At 42.9% G+C, this 9,922-nt stretch overlaps 1 long non-coding RNA gene across 1 annotated transcript; it reads right to left on the bottom strand.

The window, feature by feature from the left end:
• Positions 1–1,501: 1,501 nt before the first annotated feature.
• Positions 1,502–7,267, bottom strand: LOC122905515. The gene is made up of 3 exons (XR_006384341.1): positions 7,164–7,267; positions 6,574–6,759; positions 1,502–2,091 (listed from the first exon to the last, which is right to left on the bottom strand). It is a non-coding gene; the product is annotated as an uncharacterized LOC122905515 (long non-coding RNA).
• Between the last annotated feature and the right edge of the window lie 2,655 nt (positions 7,268–9,922).

The following is a 9,922-nucleotide window of genomic DNA, read 5'->3' as shown; positions in this document are numbered from 1 at the left end:
CTTAGCAACATCTTCATCTGAACGGAGAACATGTTAACAGGGCATCTGGAGAAGAAAAGTTTGCCTGGATGGGATTTGAAATTTGAGTGAAAATGAACCATTACCAATTCCCTCATATTACTGCAATTTCATTTTTTATGTAAGTTAAGTTAGCCAAGTCACAGTACATCATTAGTTGCAGATGTAGTGTTCAATAAATTATCAGTTGTATATAACATCCAGTGCTCATCACATCATGTGCCCTCCTTAAAGCCTGTCACACTGTTACCCCATCCCCCACCCACCTCCCTCCAGCAATCCTCAGTTTGTTTCCCACAATTAAGAGTCTCATCTCTCATGGTTTGTCTCCCTCTCTGATGACTTCCCATTCAGCCTTCCCTCCCTTCCCCTATGATACTCTGCATTGTTTCTTATATTCCACACATGACTGAAACCAAATGATAATTGCAAAGGCAATTGATGTATAGTGCTCAGCATAATACCCTCCAGTTCCATCCACATCGATGTAAATGGTAAGTATTCATCCTTTTTGATGGCTGTGTAAGATTCCATTGTGTGTGATTGATTGATTGATTGTGTGTGTGTGTGTATGTGTGTGTGTGTGTGTGTGTGCGCGCGCGCCACATGTACCACATCTTCATTATCCATTCATCTTTCCATGGGCATCTTGGCTCTTTCCACAGTTTGGCCATTGTGGACATTGCTGCTATTAACATTGGGGTGCAGGTTCGCCTTCATTTCACTACATTAGTCTCTTTGGGGTAAATACCTAACAGTGCAATTGCTAGGTGATAAGGTAGTTCTATATTTAATTTCTTGAGGAACCTCCATACTGTTTTCCAGAGTGGCTGTACCAGCCTCCATTCCCACCAACAGCGTAAGAGGGTTCCCCTTTCTCTGTACTCTTGCCAACATTTGTTATTTCCTGCCTGTTAATTTTAGCCATTCTGAATGGTGTGTGGTGGTATCTCATTATTTCATTTTAAGACATTATTTCTTTGGATTGCCTCCCTTAACATAGGGTGTCATCCTCTGTGTCCTCGTCTGCCTGGGCTGCTATAACAACATACCACAGACCAGGTAGTTTAAACAACAGACATTGATTACTTACAGTTCTGGAGACCTTGAAGTCCAAGATTAAGGTGCTGATAGATTCCGTTCTCTTCCTAGCTTGTAAATGACTGTCCTCTGTGTCCTCAAGGGCTGGAGGTTGAGTGAGCTCTGGCTGTTTTCCTATTGTTAGAAGGATGCTAATCTCATCACATGGGCCTCATTCTCCTGACCTCTTCTAAACATAATTAACATCCCAAAGGAAAAACCATCACACTGCTGAGTAAGTCTTCAACATATGAATTCAGTGGGACACAAACATTTAGCACATAACACCCTGGGTGAGGAGCTCCCCCACCTACAGGTTTGCCTCAGGCTCTGAACTAATCATGGTTTTACCCTAAGGAAAATAAACACACACACACACACACACACACACACACACACAGAGTTTTGTTCAAACAAACCTTTAATTTTGAAATAATCTTAAATTTTTAGAACAATTGTAAAGATTGTACAGAGAGTACCTCTATGCCCCTCACCTAGTGTCCACTATCATTAACAGCTGAAAGTATCACGATGTGTCATCGAAGCTAAGAAACCAACACTAGTCTGTCATTTTTAATGAAACTCTAGCTTTTTTATTTGTATTTCACCAATTTTTCTATGAATGCCCCCCCCCTTTTCTTTCTGTTCTAAGACCCATTCTGGGATTGTATTAGGTTGCCATGTCTCTTTAGTCTCCACTGGTCTGTGACAGTATCACAGTCTTTCCTTGTTTCTGATGACCTTGACAGCATTGAGGAATATAGATCAGATATTTTGCAGAATGTCCCTCAATTTGGATTTACATGTTGAAAACACTTTTTATTCCATAATGCATCAGCCAGGATTTTGATTCAGCTCTGTCCAGAGGACCTAAAACATAAATTGGGACCTGCCTCATTTTGGTGATGTGGCATCTATTTTACATGCAGAATTTCTGTAGCTGGGTATTATCCCCCTGTCCTCGATCTCTTCAGCACTGAAGGATGTCTGATCCTGAGGAAAGAGTATAGACATTAGAGCCATAAAAATTTGGATTCAAGTCTTGACTTTTCATTTACAAACTTCGATCTTGGGCAAGTCACTTAACTTCTGTGAAACTCAGTTTATTCTTAAAAAAAAAAAAAAGAGAGAGAGAATGGGGCACTGGGTAGCACAGTCAGTTGAGAGTCAGACTTGGTTTTGGCTCTGTCATGATCTCAGGTTCTTGAGACTGAACTCCATGCAGAGTCTGCTTGAGTCTCTCTCTTTCTCTCTCTGCCCCTCACCACCATGCTTTCTGTCTCTCTCAAATAAATAAATAAATCTTTTTTAAAAATGAGAATAAAATGCTGAATTCATGGTACTATTGTGAAGAATAAATGAGCTACCATGTAGCACTGGGAATATTATTTAATTAACATCCATTTCCTCCCTCCCACATTTGTTCTTTTTAACCAGCCAGAGCCTGCCTCTGAATATTATCTGTTGTCACTTGTTCATAATAGGAATATATGGAAGATGAACATACCACAAGAAAAAAAAATGCGTAACTTTGTATGGGGACAGATGGCAACTAGACTTACTGCAGTGACCATTTCACAATACATACACATATTGAATCATCATGTTGTATACCTGAAACTAATATAATGTTGTATGTCAATTATACCTCAATAAAAAAGAAAATGGAGGCTGGGGTGACTCCCTAGGTCACAAGCCCCTCCAGAAGTGTCATCATCTGTGTGATTCATTCCTTTCTTATAGTAATGGATCTGCCTTACTAGTGGTCATAGAAGGGACATGTGACCCACGTCAGGCAATGGGCTCCCCTTTCTTGGCCATACTGATTGGTCCATGCCCAGCCAATCAGAGTCTTTCCCTGGGATTGTTCCTACTGTGGTTAGGAAGAGAAAGTTCTCTTTCCTCTCTGGCCATGCAGTTAGTTGTAAGGATAAGCTGCTTGTCGACTTGCTTCCTGCCATGTTGAGACAGCCAGCCCGACAGCAGGAAACCAGCATGCATGAAGAAGCAGAGCTGAGAGATGGAGACAGCAACCAATGGAATTCTGGTACTTAGGTCCAGTGATTCTCAAGGTCAGTCTACTTCTGGCCTTTCCATACTTTGGTGATCTGATTAAATCAGTGATCCTTTTTCCTTAAACTACTTTAGATTGTGATTTTATAAAGTACAATTAAAAGGATCTCAATACATTGCTTTACTGAATTTGTTGCCTACTTCCACCTGTTCTAAGCACCTTGCTCTATAACCTATTATCTTTTCCTTCCTTCTCCTGTGGTTCAGTTGGCACTGAAGTGGCCTCCCTCTTTGGCCCTTTTCCCAACACTGGTTCTAAAGTTAAAAGTCTAAATTACTCTGACACAGACAATATATTAAAGGAACAAGAATCAAAATCTCTAGGAGTTGGTCTGTGAGAATGCATCAAAAAGAAATAAAACCATAAATAATGTCACCTTGTGGTTCAGAACGTAGACTCAAGTTCATCAGATCTGAATCTGTATCCTGTGTCTGTCAATCACTAGTTGTATACTAGTTACACTTCAGATAATGTCATTCACTAGTTGTATGACTTCCGGTAACCCATTTCACCTCTGAGCCTCAGTTTTCCCATTAAAAAATGAAAATGAGAATACCTTTCTCATGTAGTCTTTGTGTGGATTCAATAGGGTGACATACATGCAATGCCAAGCAGAGTGCCTGCTACCTTACTAATAATTTACTTGATAATACCAGTTACTAATAATGATAATTAAAATTGTTTAAATCACCAGAATCCACCAATTCACCTTGGCCTCAGGAAAGGTGGGTGGTGGGTGGTCAGGTTTTGTGTCTCTATTGACGTGCTATGGTATGAAACACTCATGAAGCACCATGTACAATGTGTTCTTACCAAAAAGAAAAAAAAAAATCTGAATGTGAATCTGAATCAAATAAATCCTCAAGGATTCACTTACAGGAAAAGGGCATGAGAAAGAAACTGTAAAGGAAACAACACACATCCAGAAAGTGGAACATACCAAAGTACAGATGACTTGATTTAGGCAATGTATCAATGGCAGAAGGAAAAGAAAGAGAGATAGACAGACAGAGACAGGCAGAGACTGAAAACAAATCGCGGTTATGCTATTATCTCACCATTTTATACTCAGTGGAGAGGTACTTGAAAAAGTACTGGCTTTAGGGGTCAGGTGTCCTGAAGTCATAGTCTATCAGCTACTATCATTACACAAATCAACTTGTAGGATTCATCAAGGAGTGATACTTTACAAGTTGATGTGAGGTTCAAATGAGACAATGTATACAAAATATGCAATACGAAATTGTATGTATACATAGTTTTGTAGGCATTATCTCATTAAGTACCCATATACATAGTTCCTGCAATACCATTTCTTTCCCTCTGCTCATACTGTCCTCCTCTGCTTCAAGGTTACCTATGGCCTGCCCCTACACCCACTGATGCAGTCAACAAACTCTTAATGAATATCTGTGTGTGCTCGAGATAGCAGTAATTATAAACATGGTAAGATAAAGTCCCTGCCCCTAGAGGATTTACAATGTAGTTAAACTGTCACTGCCACATCATGAGATAAAGGCAGAGGCTACTAAATGTGGCAAAGGTTTGGGGCAGGCAGACATGGTTTCAAACTTCAGTTCTGCCATTGCTAGCTGAGTAGGCCAGATCTATTCTTCACCTTAAATCCTCTTGATCTTGGCTCTGAGAGACTCATATACAGGGATAACTTCAAGAGGCACCAGTGCCCTCTGGTTCCCTACTGAGTTTGGCCCCCAGAGGAGCTTGGAGACAGAGGAGAGAGGCAGGACACCTTCCTTACTGAGCTGTGACTTTTGACCTGCTGTGTCCTACAACCTGAGGTCCCTTCTGCTCTCAAAGTGGGCCCTCAAGACAATTCTCTCCTTCCCTCCTCCCTTTAGTCCTCTGGGTAACAGCCCTGCTGTTAACCAGTCCTGGAGCCGTGCCCTACCCCTGTGGCTTCCTAATGCTGCCCACAGCTTTTAAATAATCCTTTACCAAACTATGATGAAGCGAATTCCTTAGTGTGAGCCACCTGTTTCCTGCTGCAGCCTTGACTAGTCCATGGGATGATCTTGGGTAAATCTTAAATTCGTGGAGCCTTTGTTTACTGATCTGTAAAGTGAGATTAAGTGCAATCCCTTCCTCCGGGTCCTAGGCAACTTTGGTTAAGGAGAATGCTGTGACATATAGGAGAAGGATGGATCAGGATTCAAATCTGACCTCTGCTCTTAGAAGTTGGGTAACCTCTGGAATTTGGCAACAAATTTCTTTGCAGTTCAGTTCCTGTGGGCAAAGTATAACAGCCAATGTTCAGCCGGACCATGTTTTGGCTGAAATCCCAAAGATAGGAACAAAGCTAAGTAGCCATGTGTTCTAAAGAGAGGAGATAGACCCCTCTCCAGGAGAACGTCTGGTCTGTAACCAAATCAATGTTCCCAATAGCTTGCTAATGGGAAGGCTAGAAGCTCCTTTAGAGGGAAGGAATTCTTCTAAAGAGCCTAGTAATATTGGGCACGAGGTTACTTCCACTCACCCATAGCAAAATGAGGACATCTAGGATAATTGATCTTTGAGAGAGGATTTGTTACAAGGAAGCAGACTCCATGCTTGTGGGATGCAGAGATGCGGGGACTAGTCCCAAGCTATATAGTCTTGGAGCACAGTGGATTTCTTGGGCGATCTTCAAATATGTTCTGCTATCATTAGTTGCTAAGAGCCTAATACCTAGCACTTGCCTGGAAAAGACAGAGGATAGGGCCCATCAAAATATCTCAGGATACAAAGCAAGTATGTGTGCATTTTACTGGGGCCAGGTGAATCCCACAAAAGGCAGACAGCTTCACTTACGTGCTCAAGCAGACTGGGGTACCAGGAAGTGCAGAAACTGAGATAAGTCACAAGAGGTTAGACTAGTGCCTTGTGAAGCCAGTGTCCCTGATGACAGATACCATGTTGATGAGCCAACATTTGTATCCTATCATTTGAAGGGTCTTCGACAGCTAAGAGAATGTCATGAACAGCATCTACCACCAGGTCTCTCATCCTTCTCCCTACCCTAACCTTGGAAAATCCATTAGCTATTGTGCGAGCCAGGTAAGAAGTGGAGCAAGGTTTGTTGAAGAACCCCTTCCCTTCACTGGTATCTGAGCATCTAGACATGCCTGAGCTGGGCAATGGAAAAGAAGCTCTAAACTGGATATGAGATTAAATTTTGATTTAAATTGGACTGGACATTTTAATACTTGCAAGTGACCAAGAAGCTATAGACCATCCCTGATATGCCATCAGGGGAGGGAAGAAGCAAATTAGTTTGAAGGCGATAGGGAAAGAAGTAAAGCTATTTCCTGATTGTATCCACCAGGTCCAACCGATTTCCAACAAAGCTATTAGGTTTATTTTGCAGAGTATTGGGGGGAAATGACAGAAATAACCCAGCATACCTCATCCTTGTGAATAGCAGTAGTATTTTTAAAGATTTCAATGTATATGTTACATGTGCAAGTTAATAACACACAAAGTAGTCACATTCCAACAGTGTTAATGCAGAAAAGTGGTTGTGCTCCGTGATCTTCGGTCCAGGGATCTGTTTTCAGGGCTACTGAGTAGCCAGGTTGGTATCCAGAAGGCTAAAAGCAAAATACAAAAAGGTCCATATGGTCTTTCACCACAATCACTGAACTGACATCTGGTCAAAATCCACACCACCGATTGGTTCTCTTGCATAGCAGACCTACAAAATAGTCTTCAAGGTCTTAGAGCTGCACACAGAACACTCGGACTCTGGTTTCCAAACCCACTTTCCACAAATTCCACCTTACCTGTTAGTTTCTTCTCCCTGGAAATAGTCTTCCCTGCTTTTTGGTCATGGTTGCCCTTGCAGAACAATCACATTCTTTCCAGTAAGACTAGAATGCCTTGGTTTCTATGTTCTTTTAGGCTTCTTCCCCCATCCCACCTCCCTTTAGTGATTCACTAATGCTAGCATTTAACTATTAAATCCTTTAAAGGCAGGTTAGGTAAGCAAACTCACCTGGATTGAATGGATGACAAAATGAGGCTGGGGCATTCAGAAACTTATCAAAATTCACATGTTGGACACCGACCTTGGGACTTTAAGGAGACTCACTCCCTGGGGATCCTGGGTGGCTCAGTCTGTTAATCATCTGCCTCGTGATTTCGGCTCAGCTCGTGATCTCAGGGTCATGATATTGAGCCCCAGGTTAGGCTCTGCACTGGGCATGGAGACTTCGTGAGATTCTCTCTCTTCCTTTCCTCTGGCCCTCCCACACTCCCTCTCTTTCCCTACAAGAAGAAAGAAGAAGAAGAAGAAGAAGAAGAAGGAGGAGGAGGAGGAGGAGGAGGAGGAGGAGGAGGAAGAGGAGGAGGATGAAGAGGAGGAGGATGGGGAAAGGAGGGGGATGAGGAGGAGGGGGGAGGAGAAGAAGATTCACTCCCAGGTTTTGCACACTCAGAGAATGTTGAGTGTGGATGTGCTTGTGAGAGCACATTTGTGTGACTATCCAAAAGCCATAGAAGCTTCTGTGTATTCAGCACCTCCCCTTCCTGGCTGATCTGTGTGGTAAAGGATGGAGGGGAAGTATTCTTCTTTAACCACTTTACAGTTAGTATTGGGGAGACCACATAGACCCAGAAAGACAGCTGTACCAGAGTCTTGGACATGACACAGCTTCGACTACCACTACTCCTTGCTGTGCTCAGTGTCTCTGTACACAGGTCTTTCAATAACCTCTGGGTAAAGAGTGAGACTCCTATAAGCCAAGGAGAAAGAGAGTCCCCCACCCCCAACTGATTTTTGCCTAAAATATATTGTGTAAAATTTACAGATGTTTCAGCTAACCCTCCAGGTTAGAGGTCCTTAAGTTTTAAAGGACATGCGTAGCCATGGGACTCTCCTGAAAGATCTGGAAATTCTTCTCAGAAAAAGAAGGCCACAGAAAACATTGAGACAAAATTTGCAGAATTATCAGAAGGTTCATGAACACTCTTTATAGGCCTTTGCAGATCAGTGAACTCCAGGCTCCGATTCCCATCCTCGTGGAAGTAAAGGAGAACCTCCTTGTCAGGCGCCCTCCAAGAATCAGTAAGAACCAGAGGATCAATGAATCCAAAGTGATTCCTCTTCCAAGGAGTGCAGGAGGAGAGGGCACAAGGTCAGTTGGGTGAATGCTACTGAAGGGTGGTATGGGATGTCCTCAACTGAGTCCTCCTGCTGCAATTTTCCTGCAGCAGAAAGCAATGCTTACAAATGCTGCACATTTCAAGTAAATTTGTTCAAAGTCCAGCTTGGATTCATGACTGTGATTCATGTTATATGGGTCATCATAATGCTCATGGACCAAGTACCTTACTCAGCTGATGAATTTTATGAAAACTTTTTTTTTTTTTTTTTTTTTTTAATGTTTAGCTAACTTCTTAACCCACTGAGCCACCCAGGCGCCCTGTTTAGCTAACTTCTTGATGGGAAGCTGCTAGATACTTTATGTTTCATGGCCCCTGATTCCAGCATCCTGTCTCCTTCTCTACCACCCAGGCTGCAGAGGAGACTGATGAGCACATGTTACAAAGACAGTGATCGCAAGTTAGGGAGAGCCCCTGCCTGCGCCCTCCTTTTCAGCCCACAGGCAGGTGTCCGGGAGGGAGTGAAGGCAGAGCGCCAAGGGGAGTCAGTCTGCCATCTTTTATGTTAAATGCCATCTGAACCCATTTTACCACTAAACATAATGCCTTTGGCGGAATGAGGGGGCAGAGGTATGGAAACGAGAATAAAGGTATGGAATTTTGTGAGAATCATGAAGGCATGATTCTAACTTTTATAGAGTTTAACTTTTATAGACTGAGAAAGGTGGACTGGAAAAAAAAAAAAGGTAAAGAAGGAAAACAAACAAACACAACTAACCCAGAGAAGAACGCCCAGAGCACCCATGTCGTGGCCCAGTCTCGCACTGGCATGGGAAGGCTCAGCAAGTCCCTGCCATGAGAGCTCTTACCTCAGGGAGGATGAGGAGGGGTGGCTCTTACACCTCCCTTTGTAACAGCTATAAGCAGGGTGAGGACCCTGTACTATTGTGTTGATTTGATAACAGAGGTCACCTTGCTATCTGCACAGCTTTCTCTCCTGCTTTTTTCTCAGGCGGGAAGCTTAAGACCTGTTTGTTGTTTAGATGGAACTGTCTAGAAACAAATTTGTTCAAATAATGAAGGTAGCCGAGCAACAGAGGAACCCCAGGGGAAGCTGCCCCTCCTTATCACGGTGACCTTGCTAGATGCAAGAGTGGTGTTAAGGTGTGAGTGTGTGCGTGTGTGAGTGCGTGAGTGTGTGCATGTGTAGAACTTCCCAGCAACCCTGCAAATGTAGGAATTTTGAGTTGTCATTTCATATAGCAGCACACCGAGACTCCCAAAGACTAGACGGCCTTCGCAAGGACTCCCACTTCACTGAAAAATCAACAGCACCTGAATTATGTTCCTCATGTTATTGGCTCCCAGATACCTCAGGGTTCCATTATTTACTCTGTTTCCAATCACTCATCTAGCAAATGCATTTGCAGATATTGGCTACGATGTGCTGGGCTCTAGGCTGGGTTGGAGTAGGTTGTAGGGACACCAAAATGAGGAGCACCAACCTCAGGAAGCCCAGGGTCTAGTCAACTATGGTCTACTGAAATATCTGGGAATTTGCCTTAGCCACTAAAACTGTGCAAACACTGGGTGCTCTGGACTAAAGCGATGTCACTGTCATCTTTTGTCATCTTTTACCCATTTCTTTAC

This window comes from Neovison vison, chromosome 4 (genome assembly GCF_020171115.1).
Source record: "Neovison vison isolate M4711 chromosome 4, ASM_NN_V1, whole genome shotgun sequence".
Lineage (NCBI taxonomy): Eukaryota > Metazoa > Chordata > Mammalia > Carnivora > Mustelidae > Neogale > Neogale vison.
The sequence above is the reverse complement of the archived record's forward strand: the minus strand, read 5'-3'. Positions and strand labels throughout refer to the sequence as shown.